Genomic DNA, 14,825 nt, shown 5'->3' with positions numbered 1-14,825 from the left:
CGCGGAAATAAGATCTGGGTTCTGATGCTTTGGGGATATAATTCTACATAATTCCCTTTCAGACTCCAAGCCCAGGTCCACTACTAAAATGAAGATTACTTACAGGATTGTTACCAGGAATTACACAAAATTTCTGATGTAAAGACACTTTTGTAAACTAATGAGCATCGTTAAGTGTCATTTATGATTACAAATGTTGAGATCTGATGAACAGTTGATATTAGCATTATTTGCACTATAATTAATGCCTTCAGACTGTTATCAAGTTACAAATCACTTATGCTATTGAATGGCAAGAAGAGATAGCCTGATATTTATTTTCTTCCCCACCCTCATATCAATGGGGGGAGAGAAAAAAGTGTACGGTGATGTCTCACTATTTGATCTGGCATCGGCATAGAACAAAGATTTACAAGACAGCCAGACACAGTGGCCTGGGCTTGTGGTTCCAGCTACTCGGGAGGCTGAGATGGGAGGACACTGGAGTCCAGGTATGTAAGGCTATAGGCATTTGTGAACAGCTACTTCACTCCAGCCTGGACAATACAGCAACCCTGCAAGTCTTTTTTTTAAAAAAAAGAATCATAGAGACTTCCGGATAATTACTTAGCCTCTCTAGACAAAGGTTTTCCCAGTGGCAAATGTAACTACAGTAGCCACTGCCATATAGTCAATCAGTCCCCTTCCTTCAACATCAGGTGGTGCCACACAAGCCTCCCCCTCCCAGTGCCAGCTCTACCTTACTACTTCTAACATGTTGAGAACAGATAATTTAACTATATCCTAAATAACAGACAGTGAGATCTGATTTAGCACCCCAATAAATTAGCACTCCAATAAATACAGATACTCCATCTTACATGAATATTCTTTATCTGGTGTACAAAGTTGACTGGCAAAACAAAAACTGTCATTGTATAAAAACATTCGTTAGTAATTATCCACCAATAAAAATTAATCCCCTGACTCATCCCTCCCTAATGAATAATGAACATCAGCTCCTAACAGACTCTCACAGATAATCCGACAACAGTACAAATGAGTTGATAAGGGAAACTACAAATCTTGCAAAATAAATAGGCCCCCAAGAAGTATTTTAAAAAGTGATACTGGGCCAGGAGCGGTGGCTCACGCCTGTAATCTCAGTACTTTGGGATGCCGAGGTGGGCACATCACCTGGTGAGGAGTTCAAGACCAGTCTGGCCAACATGGTGAAATCCCACCTCTCCTAAAAATACAAAAAAAATTAGTTGGGCATGGTGGTGCACGCCTGTAATCCCAGCTACTTGGGGAGGCTGAGGCAGGAGAATCACTTGAATCCCAGAGATGGAGGCTGCAGTGAGCCGAGATCGAACTACTGCACTCCAGCCTGGGCAAGAGAGTAAGACTTGTCTCAAAAAAAAGAAAAAAAAAAAAAATGATACTAGGGACTAATTTCAGACAAAGCAGACTGCAAACATTCTTTGATTATTAAAGAGGAGCACTGTATAATAACAATAATGAAAAGAAGACATAACAACCCTAAACATGTATATACCTAACAAGAGAGGATCAAAATAAATGAGGTGAAAACAGAACAGAAAGGAAGAAAGAAATCCACTCTTAGAGATGTCAATACTCTGGTCAACAACCTTGATAAACCCAGCAGGCAGAATGTCTGTAAGGACAGAGTTAAACTAAACAACAATGTTAATCAATTTTATCTAATTGACATTTACAGAATACTACATTGAACAACAGCAGAATATACATTCCCCTCAAGTTCACATGGAACATTCAACAAGAAGACCCCATGTTGGGCCATTAAATACACTGTAACAAATTCTAAAAAATGAAAATCATGCCAAGTTATGTTCTCAAACTGCAACAGAAGTATACTAGAAACCATTAACATAAAAATAGCTGGGAACTCGCCCCAACCCCAATTATGTGGAAATTAAACAACACACTTCTAAAAAAAAAAATCTTCAAACTTCTAAAAGAAATTTAAAAATACTTTGAAGTAACTGAAAACAAAAATACAACTTAACAGAATCTGTGGGATACAGCAAAGCAGTGCTTTGAGGACTAAACTTTGACGTTTTTCCTCTTGCCCAAATTCCTGTCTAAGGGGTCTGGGGAGTCACACCCTGCAAACCATGAAATTTCACCAGAGGGGTTTTATTTAACCCTATATAAATGGCTACTTTCCAACTTGACTCTGGCATAACATCACATGACAGATAAAGAAGGAAATCAAAATATTTTACCCCAAAACATGCTTCTTTGCCGTATTTTGAAATGATCCTGCAAAGCCTTTTTTTTTTTGGTGGAGAAAAACTGTATTTGTAAAGACTATTAACATAATCAGAACCCCGCTTCCAGGTCTTCTCAATCCTGAAGCGGTTAACTGAGAGTCTAGCACCTTTTAAAGGTCTGAATCGGAAACACCTGCCATCTATTGTCTCTAAGGGCAGCCACCTTTGAGACTTCATCTAAGCACTAAGAACCTTGGTATCCACAACCCCTTATCTTAATTCAGACCCTCTTTTCTATTGATTCCAGGTCTTTAGATAATAACTCTTCCAACCAATTGCCAATCAGAAAATCTTTTAATCCAGTTATGACCCATATGTCCCCACTCTGAATTGTCCTGCTTTTCCACATGGAACCAATGTATATGTATACCCTACCTATACTGACTGATGTCTTATGTCTCCCTAAAATGTTTGCAGCCAGGCTGTAACCCAGTCGCCTTAGGCACGTGTTCTCAGAACTTCTTGAGACTGTCTCAGACCTTGGTCACTCATATTTGGTTCAAAATAAACCTCCTGAAACATTTCACAGAGTTTGACCCTTTCATCAACAGCTTACAGGTAGGATGCACATACTAGAGAAGAAGTAAGCTCTATACTCAATACGCTAAGTTACCTCCTCAAGAAACTAGAAAAGAGAAGCAAGCAGAAAGAAAGAATAAAAATCAGAGCAGAAAGCAACGAACATGAGGAAAAGAAAACAAAAAATATCAACAAAACCAAAACCTAGTTCTTTGGGGAAAAAAATGAATAAAACTGATAAATCTCTAGCCAAGATAACTAAGAGAGAAAACAAATGACCAATATTAGAAATGAAAGAGGAGTCATAACTGATCCCACAGATATTGAAAAAGTAATAAAGGAATACTATGAATAACTTTAACTCGATGCCTGTGAGAAAAGATCTTATCTGAGGAATGCAAGTATTTTTAACTATCAGGCCCAAAGAGACATTAAAATGAGACCAAAATCACGCCGTACCTCCCCTCACCAACCCACCTCCTCTGAGTTGTGTATTCACCTCTTGAAACTGCTTGTTATTGCCATAAGTAGCTACGAATTAACCTAATAATGCTATAATTCACAATCTATAGCTTCACAACACATAGCCAACAACTCAATGCTACGTCTGTAAACCAGTGAGAATTCCTGACAAGGAACTCTTTATTAGTTCATTCCCTGTCCCCCAAAATTTGGCCTTTAAAAATCCACTTGCTTATAACTGCTGCTAGGAAGTGTGTATATTCAGGGCAACTTGAGTCTATGCTCCTGAGTTGCAATCCTCAGGCTTTGCCCAAATAAACCCTCTACTTACAATAATTTTGCTTCAGCTTGTTTCAGGTTGACACCCACAAAATTGATAACTTAGATGAAATAGACCAAGTCCTCAAAAAGACAAATTGCCAAAACCTACACAAGGAGAAACAAAAGACTTTAATAATCTTATATTCATTATTCATTAAAGAAAGGGAATCAAAATTAATAACCTTTCCAAAAAAAAAAAAAAAAAAAAAAAAAAAACCCGGGCTCAGATTATTTGACTAGTGAATTCTACCAAACATTTAAGGAAAAAATCATACAATTCAGAAAACACAGGCAGAGAAGACTAACTCATTCCATGAGGCCAAAAGTGCCCTAATACCAAAACCAGCTACATAGAATCCAAGAAAGGAAAACTACAGACCAATACCTCTTATAAACAATCCTCAACAAAATATTAGCAAGTCAAATCCAACAATGTCTAAAAACAATCATACACCTTGACCCAGTGGGATTTAATCCAGATATGCAAAGGTAGTTCAACATTTAAGAATCAACTGAGAATAAAAATGAAATTGTGATCTCCCAACTGACTGAATGGACCACCTCTTGGCCAAGCGGACCCTGGCGAAACCTTGGAAGCTGAGTTCAGGTCACACGCCTGTTACAGGTAGTTAGACAGGTATGCAGGGGCAGGAGAGGGCTCTCTCCCACCCACTAGAGATGTCTGGTGATGGTTCAGCAATTATCACACTACCTTTCTAAAAGTGATAAATTGGCAGCAGGGGCCAGAGAGACGACATTTCCTGATGGTCCACACCTGTTACACTCAAGTGTTAATTGAATGCAGGCACCAGGGAGAAGCAAAAACGGCTTCCAATAAAATCTCAGGTGTTGGATGAGTGAGCCAGGCACACACATTAAGAGACAAAATGGCAGAGTATGACCTTCCAGGAGCACTCCACAGGAAAAGGGAAGAAAGCCTCAGATGGACGTGCATACAACTTCCTAAACACACTGCTCGTGCTCACTTCCCAAGTGTAAGGAGGGCACTGTACATGCAGGTAGCCCACCCTAAGGAGAATCATGGGAAAAGTGTGCAAGACACTGGAAGTGGGTCAGCCTATGAAGTCCTGGGATCACGGTTAAACACTGCACTTACCCTTCACATGCCCGCTTGGGTCCTTCCCAAGCATACTTTCTTTCCTGTTCTAAAGCCTTTTTGAAAAAACTTTCACTACTTCTCTGAAACTTGCCTCAGTCTCTTTCTCTTCCTTATGCCCATCAGTCAAATTCTTTCTTCTGAGGAGGCAAGAAATGAGATTGCTGCAGACCCGTACAAATTCGCCACTGCTAACTTTTGTATACCTTCCACCAGTAACACACCCTTCAATACACCCCTATCTCACTAACCTCCATTAGGCTTTCTTCCCTAGGAGATAAACAGAAACCGGCTCTCCAAAAGACTCCACACTGGTAATGCTGATTACTAGCTTATCTTCCCAGGTACGGAATAAAGACAAGATGAGAGTAATTATTCTGATACAATGACAGGGGCAGGAGGCAGAGAAATTCTAGGCAGACAGGAGCAGGTCCCTGGCAAAAGCCCACGTTCAAGCAGAAAACCCTGAAACCCACAGCCCAAAGTGAGAACTTCCAAGCCTGTGTGCCCCTCTCTCCTAACCGGTTCTTTCTGAAAGTCTTGTTATCTACCAATGTCTTGTTGTCTTTCCCAAAACTACCTACAGCCCGGCCCCATCCTGTGCCTATAAAGACCCCAGACTCAGCTGACAGAGGGGAGAAGTGGCTGGGCGTCAGTAAAATCAGCTGGACATCAAGAGAGGCACCTTGACTTCAGAGACAATGGCTGGATGAGGCAGAGAGGCAACTTAATTTCAGGGGACAGCAACCTGCCCTTTTCAGCCCCTTTCCAGCTCCTCTCCCCTCTGAAAGAGGCTTTCATCACTCAATAAAATTCTCCATATTCACCATCCTTCAATCGTCTGCATGACCTCATTCCTCTTGAGCACTGGACAAGAATTCAGGAGGTGCCAAGTGTGGGTACCCAAAAAGGCTGTCACTCTGGCTCTTTACCCTCATTGGCAGAGGGCAGCCACCCCACGTGACTAGCCAAAGGGTCCACTGAGTGGATAGTGCTGCTGTCTGTAGATGGCGGAGCTAAGGCAGCATTGTATCACAGCCACTGGGGCCTTGGGGTCACAGGCACCCCCACCTGGATGCTGCCACAGGGCCTGCACGGAGTTCGCTCCAGCTTGTGTGAAAGCAGCCAGTTCCTGCACTCACTCGCATGCGCGCTTTCTCCCGTGATGGGTGGAGCGCAGCGGACAGACTTTGCTCCTGCTGGCGGCACGGCTGGCCGGTTCCCACGCTCATCTGCTCACATGCTCCCTCCTGTGTGGGGTTGAGTGGGGCAGGCCGAGTAAACAGGGCACCCCTGTCGCAAGTCCTGTGAAGGGGTCAAGAAAATATCCTGCATCAGTTCCTTCATCCCTCCCTGAGGCATCTGCTTCCTCTGTTCCCTTTTCCTTCAAAGGTTCACCGTATCTTGTGTAAAATGTACATTCACCAGGCACTAAAACCTCACAAGTATGCAAGTATTCCTGTCACTAAACCTCCTGAGAACCAAAAAATCAGCCACAGATGTGTCTGTAACTTGTGTTTTTTCTGGGCACGCGCTCAAGGTGGCCCAATAAGCCTCCACTGACTGGGACACCTGCCTCAGTCACTCACTTTGGTTATCACAGTCAATGTAACCCACCATATCAACAGGCTAAAGAAATAATATGATCATATGAATTGATGGAGCAAAAGCCTGACAAAATCTAACACCTATTCCCAACACCTATTCATGATTAAAAACAAACTTCTCAGCAAACTTGGAGGGGAACTTATTCAACCTGATAAAGAACATCTACAACAAACCTATTGCTAAACTCACGCATACTTAATGGTGGGAGGCTGGACGCTCGCCCATGGCTGGGAACAAGGCGAAGATGACAGACAACCTGTACCACCACCCTGATTCAACATCACACTGCAAGTCCTGGCTAGTGCAACAAGGCAAGAACAAAAATTTAAAAAGTATACCGACTGGAAAGGAAGATGGAAAACTTTTCATTGCATGTAGTAGGACCGTGTATGTAGAACATCCAAAAGAATCTATTAAAAGACTCCTAGAACTAATACGCAAGTACAGTGATTTTACAAGATCAAATATATAAAAGTTAACTGTCTACAGATACTAGCAATGACACATAAGAATTTGAAGTTAAAAAATACCATTTATATAATAATATACTCTCCAAAAATACTCAGGTAGTATAAACAAAATATGTATGAGACCTACATAAGGAACTCTGTTTTCTTTCAAACTCTGAAAGAAATCAAAGGTCTAAATAAATGGAGAGACAGTCTACATTCACAGATAGAAAGACTCACTACTGTTAAGATACCAGTTTTTGTCAATATGGTCTACAGATTCAACAATAATATCTGAATCAAAATCCTAGAAAACTGTTTCTTATATCAACAACCTGATTCCAAAGTTTATATGGAAAGCTAAAATACTCAGAACCACCAACAAAATACTGGAGAAGAACAAGGATTGACATTTGTTAGTAGACTCACATTATTAGACTTCACCAAAAAGCAGAATCTGTGAAAGAAAAAATTGGTAAGTTGGACTTCACTAAAAATAAAAAACATCTACTCTGCAACAGATACTGCTAGGAGAATGAAAAGACAAGTCACTAAGCAGAAAATATTTGTAAAACATGCATATGATAAAGGACTTGTATCCAATACAGTCACATATCGCATAGCTTCAGTTTCAGCCAGCAATGGACAGCATAAAAGATGGTGTCGTAAGATAAGAAAGTGGAAGGCCGGGCGCGGTGGCTCAAGCCTGTAATTCCAGCACTTTGGGAGGCCGAGACGGGCGGATCACGAGGTCAGGAGATCGAGACCATCCTGGCTAACACGGTGAAACCCCGTCTCTACTAAAAAAAAAATACAAAAAACTAGACGGGCAACGTGGCGGGCGCCTGTAGTCCCAGCTACTCGGGAGGCTGAGGCAGGAGAATGGCATAAACCCAGGAGGCGGAGCTTGCAGTGAGCTGAGATCCGGCCACCGCACTCTAGCCTGGGTGGCAGAGCGAGACTCCGTCTCAAAAAAAAAAAGATAAGAGAGTGGAAAAATTCCTATTGCTTAGTGACATCATATTCATGTGTTTGTGGTGATGACAGTGGAGGCAGAAGACAGTGATACTGATGATCCTGCCCCTGGGTAGGCCCAGGCTAATGTGTGTTTGTGCCTTCATTTTTAACAAAAAGTTTAAAAAATAAAATAAAAGTAAAATGTCAATAGGCAAAAGCTTAAGGATAAAAATAAAGGTAAGCTAAGGTTAATTTATTAGTAAAGAAATTTTTAAAAATAAACTTAGTGTAGCCTAAGTGTACAGTGTTTATAAAGTCCACAGTAGCATATAGTAATGTCCTCGGCCTTCGCACTCACTCACTGACTCACCCAGAGCAACTTCCAGTACTGCAAGCTCCAGTTCATGGTAAGTACCCTGGTACAGGTGTATCATCTTTTATACTGTATTTTTACTGTACCTTTTCCCCATTTAGGTATGTTTAGACACAAAAATATTTACACTGTGTTACAACTGCTTACAGTATTCAGTACTGTGCTGTACAGGTTTGTGGTCTAGGAGCAATAGGCTGTACCATCTCGGTTTGTGTAAGTATACTCTGTGATGTCCTCACAATGACAAAACTGCCTAACTATGCATTTCTCAGACCACATCTCTGTTAAGCAGCGTGTGACTGTACACACAGAACTCTTAAAACTCAACAATAAGAAAACAACCCATTTACAAAATGAGAAAAAGATCTGAACAGAGACCTCATTAAGATCTACGGATGGCAAAAAACACAGAAAAAGATGTTCAATGCCACATCATTAGAAAATTGCAAATTAAAAACAGTAAGACACTACTACAAACTTATTACAATGCCTAAAATCCAAAAACATTAACACCACCAAATGCTGGTGAGGGTGTGAAGCAAAAGGAACTCTCACTTACTGTTGGTGGGAATGCAAAACGGCGCAGCCACTTTGGAAGAGAGTTTAATAGGTTCTTAAAAAGATAAACATACTCTTACCATACAATCCAACAACTGGCCAGGCATGCTGGCACACACCTGTAATCCCAGCTACCAGGGAGGCTGAGGCACAAGAATCGCTTGAACCTGGGAGGTGGATGATGCAGCCTGGGAGACAGAGAGAGACTCTGTCTCAAAACAACAACAACAACAACAACAACAACAACAACAAAATCCAACAGTCAAGTTCTATTTACCCACATGAACTGAAAACTTACGCACCAAAAAACCTGCACATAGATGTTTAAAGCAGCTTTATTCATAATTGCCAAAACTTAGAAGCAACCAAGATGTCCTTCAGTAGGTGAACGGATAAACAAATTGTGGCACCTTCATACAAACAGAACATTCTTCAGTAATAAAAAATGTGCTATGAAGCCACGAAAAGACAGAGAGGAACTTTAAATGCATATTGCTACGTCAAAGAAGCCAGCTTAAAAAGGTTATTCTGGGAAATCACACTTTCCATACTCTCACACAACACCAAAACAGTTTTTGGCCAGGTACAGTGGCTCACATCTGTAATTCCAGCTTAAGAATTAAGAACTGGCTGGGCGTGGTGGCTCACCCCTGTAATCCCAGCACTTTGGGAGGCCAAGGCGGGTGGATCATGAGGTCAGGAGTTCGAGATCAGCCTGACCAACATGGTGAAACCCCGTCTCTATTAAAAATACAAAAATTAGCTGGGTGTGGTGGCGGGCGCTGCAATCCCAGCTACTCAGGAGGCTATAGCGGAAGAATTGCTTGAACCCAGGGGGCAGAGGTTGCACTGAGCCGAGATCATGCCACTGCACTCCAACCTGGGCGACAGAGTGATATTCCATCTCAAAAGATGAAGAAAAAAAAGAATTAAGAATTAATTCAAATTAAGAATATCTGAATATCCTAGGATCCTAAGAATATCTGAGGATCCTAAGATCCTAAGATTAAGATCCTAAAATCAGGAATTAATTCAGATTAAGAATATCCAAACATCCTAAGATTCATTCCTTTCCACCTCTTTCTTTTTATTTATTGCAGAGACAGGTGAGTCCAAACTGCTTTTGCAAGCCCCCCGCCATTTTGCAGATCTTGGTCAAAGTGAAACATTCCCCAGGGGCTCGGACCATGAGAAACACCCTGCCTCGCCACTTGACCACGAGGCACAGGAACATTTTTATCATACCCTGCCAGGCAAAGGCCCAACTGAAGGAACATCCCTATCATATCTTGCTGGGCAAAGGGCCCAAGGAACACACTTGGCCAAACCTCCAGATTATAGAAACATCTTAGCAATATCCTCCCGGGCAGCAAGCCATACCACTCAGACCTCTCGCCCCCCATACCTATAAGCACTCCAGCCTGTAAGCGGCAGTGGGTACTGGCATTAAACTGGCCCCCACCTCTCAGGTTTATGCTGGACAGAAATGCCCGCAGTTGCTGTAGAGCCGCCCTCTTTCTGTGTGTGTCTTTCTTTAGCCTTCGTCTTCCCTTCAAAACCTAACAACAGGGACTCGCTATGTGGCCCAGGCTGGTCTCAAACTCTGACCTCACGCTATCCCACTTTAGCCTCCCGAAGTGCTGGGATTACAGGCGTGAGCCACCGTGCCTGGCCTCGATCTCTTTCTTAATCACATTTTGGCTGCTGTTTTAAATCACATTCAGTTTGCTGCTTAGAGAAAGGACACAGGTGTGCAGTTTGCTGATAGTACTTTCTGGGTTCTTATTTTCCTGCTCCCTAACGCACTGATGGCTCCAATTTAATTTCTATTATATAATCCACCTCCTTCAGCCTACTCTGCGTTGGGGGCGTTCTAACACCATATAAACACGCTGAATGGAGGATGAAGCCGCGGCTAAATTCTTAATTCTCAGAAAAGATTAAATTATGCCCCCCTAGTGAATTCCTATGGAAATTCATTAATAATTCATTCATTTCCAGAGCAGTCTTAAATGTCAAGTGTACCACTTAAAAAAAATCAACGATTTTTCCAAAATCACTAGATAAATCTATTCATTTATAAAAAATATTTATATCTTCATATCTTTTCAGAGGATCTGAGCCATAGTTATTACCTGTAGTGGTGACATAAACCCAGAATCCAGTTCCCTTGCATCCTCTCCTTTTCACTTCTGACAGGCTGCAATAAGAATGGAGGCTTTGCCATCAGAAAGACCTGAGTGCTAACATTTTCTTAGCCTTCTCCTTATCAGTAAAACTAAGTTATCCTCTTATCACGTGGTATTTATGATGAGATAAATGAGACGGTTAAGTGTCTAGCACTTACTACGCTATACCAGTAACTATTAGTTCTAGCTCCCTTCTTCATCTTCTCATCTATGACCTGGTCAAACCAACTTCATATTCTTCCTTCATCTAAACTTTTACCATTATTTAATTTGGGTGACCATGCAAAATCCTATGCTAAGGGTAAAAAAACTCTTTTTCTTTCTCTACTCTCACACTCAATGTAGAATACTTCTACAACGGAATGTGAAGGAGTTTTCTCCACACATCAAGCAATTCTCCGGAGGACACCAACTGGGTATCCTATAATTCAATTTAATTCTGATACTGTCTTATTTGAGTTAAGAGTCAGAATCCACAGATCAAGGGCTCAGTCCTACAACACTATTCCTATTCCCCACTTCAGATGCAAATCACAAGCAGTAAGTTGTTACCAATACTTCTCAACAGGCTATACATTCAAGTTCCCACCTTGGGTTCAATTAATTTGACAAACTTTCCATTGGAGAAACTAACAAGACTTACAGGCCAGGTTTTAGGCAGAATTATAGTTAGGCCCTGGCCAGGATGCATGTGCTGGTGTACTCTGGCCCACTTCCCTGTAGCTGCTGAGAGTCACATAGCATGCTGAACCACCTGCTCCCCACTGTTCCTATAAACGGAATCTCTGACACTGGATCTTTTAACCTAAGAATTGGTTAAGATGTTTTCCAGATCCTGAATTCCAGCAAAACAGTCACACCAAACTGTCTGAAGATTCCCACCAAGGAACGAACTCAGCAAAGGAATGTCATTTCTTCATCTCCCTGTCACCAGACTTCACCTCTCACTTCTCGATTAATCAGCAATCCCCACACTTTAGCCCATCACTTGTCCAGACTCCTTAAAATCTCCATCTCTAAACCTCTCGAGGAGGCAGATTTGAAGTTCTTAAAGCAAACTAAATATGACTTAAGAAGGACTCCATACTTGTATGTTTGAGTCCTTGTGGACGAACTGTAACCTAGCTTAATAGGCAGACAAGATTGAAAACCGAACTTAGGAGTATGCACCTGTACAACAGCCGAGTCTTGACCAATTGCAGTGGCCAGCCATACTTCAACCACTCAGAGACTGCCAAGTGTTCAAATAAGGCAAATGCCAACCTGCAGCCAATCCAGCTGTTTCTATACCTTGCTTCCGATTTCCATATATCATTTCCCATTTTTTGTCTATAAATCTTCCACCACGTGGCTGCATGGGAGTCTCTCTGAATCTGCTTTGAGTCGGGGGGCTGCCTGATTTGTAAATCATTCACTGCTCAATTAAACTCCTTTAAATGTCATCCAGCCTAAGCTTTTAACAGATGGTGTCAGAAGTGGGATCCGAAGTAGAGCTTCTAATGACCCCCAGGAGTGCTGAATGAACAAGCAATGTACCTGCTGGACCCACTTGTGTCCTCCTATCTCTCAGAGCAGCTGGGAATCCTGGTTCGTTCTCTCTCAGATTTCGGAGTTCTACACATTTGTGTTTTGAGCTCTCGAGTTTCTCTGAGCAAATTTCTGATCCAACTGGGTTTAGAAATCGCAACAGAGATTGAACTGGGTTCAGGATCAGATTGGACCTGGTAATTAACTGGTTTGGATCCAGTTAGAGGCCTCTTACATCTGACTGGGTCAGAAAGAAACTGGTGGTAAATGGTAATATTGCAGGGGTATAAAATTTGGTTTTAAAATTTGCAACAATTTTGTGTTCTACCCTCCTTTGTTTCATTTTTCTTGTGTGTTTAGGTAGGGTAAAAAAAAAAATCATTGGCTAAGTTAATCAAGGGAACCTGAGGGTAAAGCCAACATTTTAGACAAAAATAGGATCCTTAATTTCTGGAAATCTAAGTTCCTTCCAGCTTATACATTAGGCACAGAAAGCAGCAAAGTCTTACAGAATGGCAAAATCTTACTAAAGCTAACTTACAGTGGAACGGTCTGAATAAACAACAATGCGTTGAAGTGCATTTAAAAATGAGGGCTCTCAGAAATTAAATCTACTAACCTTTTAGCTTAGTTATTATCCAGATCCAAAGGAAATAGACTGCAGTATCAATTGGCTGACTTTGGATAAGTAATGGGGTACATTTTACCTGAGTAAAGGATGGTACTGGGTTAGAGGCCCTCCCCTCAGTAAAGTCTCTCTTGGACAAAAAACGGGTTAAAGATGACAGGGCCCAATCAGGAGAAAATTTGAACCATGCCAGTTAGATATTTGGCGCCCCCATGCAGCTGGTTGGGCAGCAACTTGCAAAATCAAGAGACTTTTACCTGTGGTTCCACAAAATAGAAAAAGATGATTTTGCTTTGTTTGTTGCGGCTTGGCCCCCAGGGCTATGGTGCGGCCAGCCAGGTCACAGGGCTGCTTAGAGGAAGCGAACTCAGAAGCCTGGCATGTCAGCCAAAGGGTAAGAATTTCTTACCAGTCAGCCTTCTACCTCTCTTTCCCTGCGCAAGCTGGTTGAATGAATGGTAAAAATCAGTTTATCTCCTGTAAAGTTTTCAGTAATAGGAAAAAATTTATCAGGCCAGTCTTAAGCTGTAGACAATTTGGTAGGCTTGCTTTATGTGTCTTCCTGAATCATTTTTTTTTTTTTTTTTTTTTGACAGAGTTTTTCTCTGTCGCCCGGGCTGGAGTGCAGTGGCCGGATCTCAGCTCACTGCAAGCTCCGCCTCCCGGGTTCACGCCATTCTCCTGCCTCAGCCTCCCGAGTAGCTGGGACTACAGGCGCCCGCCACCGCGCCCGGCTAATTTTTTTTTGTATTTTTAGTAGAGATGGGGTTTCACCGTGTTAGCCAGGATGGTCTCTATCTCTTGACCTTGTGATCTATCTGTCTTGGCCTCCCAATGTGCTGGGATTACAGGCATGAGCCACAGCGCCCGGCCCTTCCTGTATCATTCTGTCATAAAGACGGTGAACTTAGAATAGAGCACGGGCTTGAAACCCCGTAAGCCCACTGCTCAAGAAGGCCCAGCAAGCTGGTCAGTAACAGACTTTGCTGCGGGTCCCTCACACAAACAAAAAACCTGTATGAGGTCTCCATCTTGTTTTACGTCCTTGGGAGCCTGATCTTGTGACCATGTGGCTATACTTTCTCTTGGTCTCTGCCTTCCAGGGAACAGGAATTTTAAGGTTCATGTCATAGGTAGCTCTAAAAATCATCCTGAGTAGTTAAAAGCCTTTGCAAGCTCAAAATTAACTACTCTAGACTCCTTCTGGAAAGCGCAGTGGAGGCTGCCCAGTGCTGTAGCTCAGCAGCTAAGGCTTTCTCTTTTCATAGTGGTGATCTGAGTCCAATTCCTGGCTTAGGGAACGAGTTCTTTCTTGTTTGATATCTGCATAACTGATACCATTTGCTGATTCTCTTCCCCTCCAGGAACCGTCTAATTCTCCTTTCTCAGAGCACCTGTGAGGCTGCTTTTGATAAAGTTTAAATGCCAACAGTATCAGCCATTTAGCCTGGCTAAAATTGGGTAACAGGAAATTTAAAAATACTTAAAAAAAAAAAGAGTGCTGTGGTTAAAAGTCAGCTTAATTACAAGCAGATATTTAAGCTCTAACAGCATGGGACCCCTTGGGAAAAACAGGAGGCACCAGAGACCCTATTTTGGGAAAACCTTCTGTTTTCCTCATGAAACCTCAGGAATTGGAAGTGGATAGATTCCTTTCAAAATCTAAGGCTCTGTATTGTTTTGCATCGTACTATCTAACATTTTTTACTTTTGGGGATATCAGCAATTGCTTCACATTATGAAAGAGCTTTGGTATGTAATAATTAGGTAGGAAAGATACTTTCAGGGATGTCTGGTGCCAGCTATGGGGAAATACTGAG

General features: G+C 42.0%; 1 protein-coding gene across 9 annotated transcripts in view; it reads right to left on the bottom strand.

Moving 5' to 3' along the window:
- The window catches only part of MIMS1 (mitochondrial inner membrane scaffold 1), a 59,519-nt gene that overhangs the window by 21,561 nt on the left and 23,133 nt on the right, over nt 1-14,825 (bottom strand). For 4 of the 9 annotated variants that reach the window (XM_017877461.1, XM_017877466.1, XM_017877467.1 and 1 more), the window contains one exon: nt 5,788-6,021. The exons of 3 other annotated variants lie outside the window; for them this stretch is intronic. The gene's annotated coding sequence lies outside the window, so the exon portion shown is untranslated. Of the gene's footprint in view, nt 1-3,609; nt 3,705-5,787; nt 6,022-14,825 lie in introns of all 9 variants that reach the window. 2 more of the 9 variants (XM_017877464.1, XM_017877462.1) reach the window with 2 other exon arrangements.

The sequence above is a fragment of the Rhinopithecus bieti genome, unplaced genomic scaffold (genome assembly GCF_001698545.2).
Source record: "Rhinopithecus bieti isolate Rb0 unplaced genomic scaffold, ASM169854v2 scaffold_11273, whole genome shotgun sequence".
NCBI classification, from domain to species: Eukaryota; Metazoa; Chordata; class Mammalia; order Primates; family Cercopithecidae; genus Rhinopithecus; species Rhinopithecus bieti.
The sequence above is the reverse complement of the archived record's forward strand: the minus strand, read 5'-3'. Positions and strand labels throughout refer to the sequence as shown.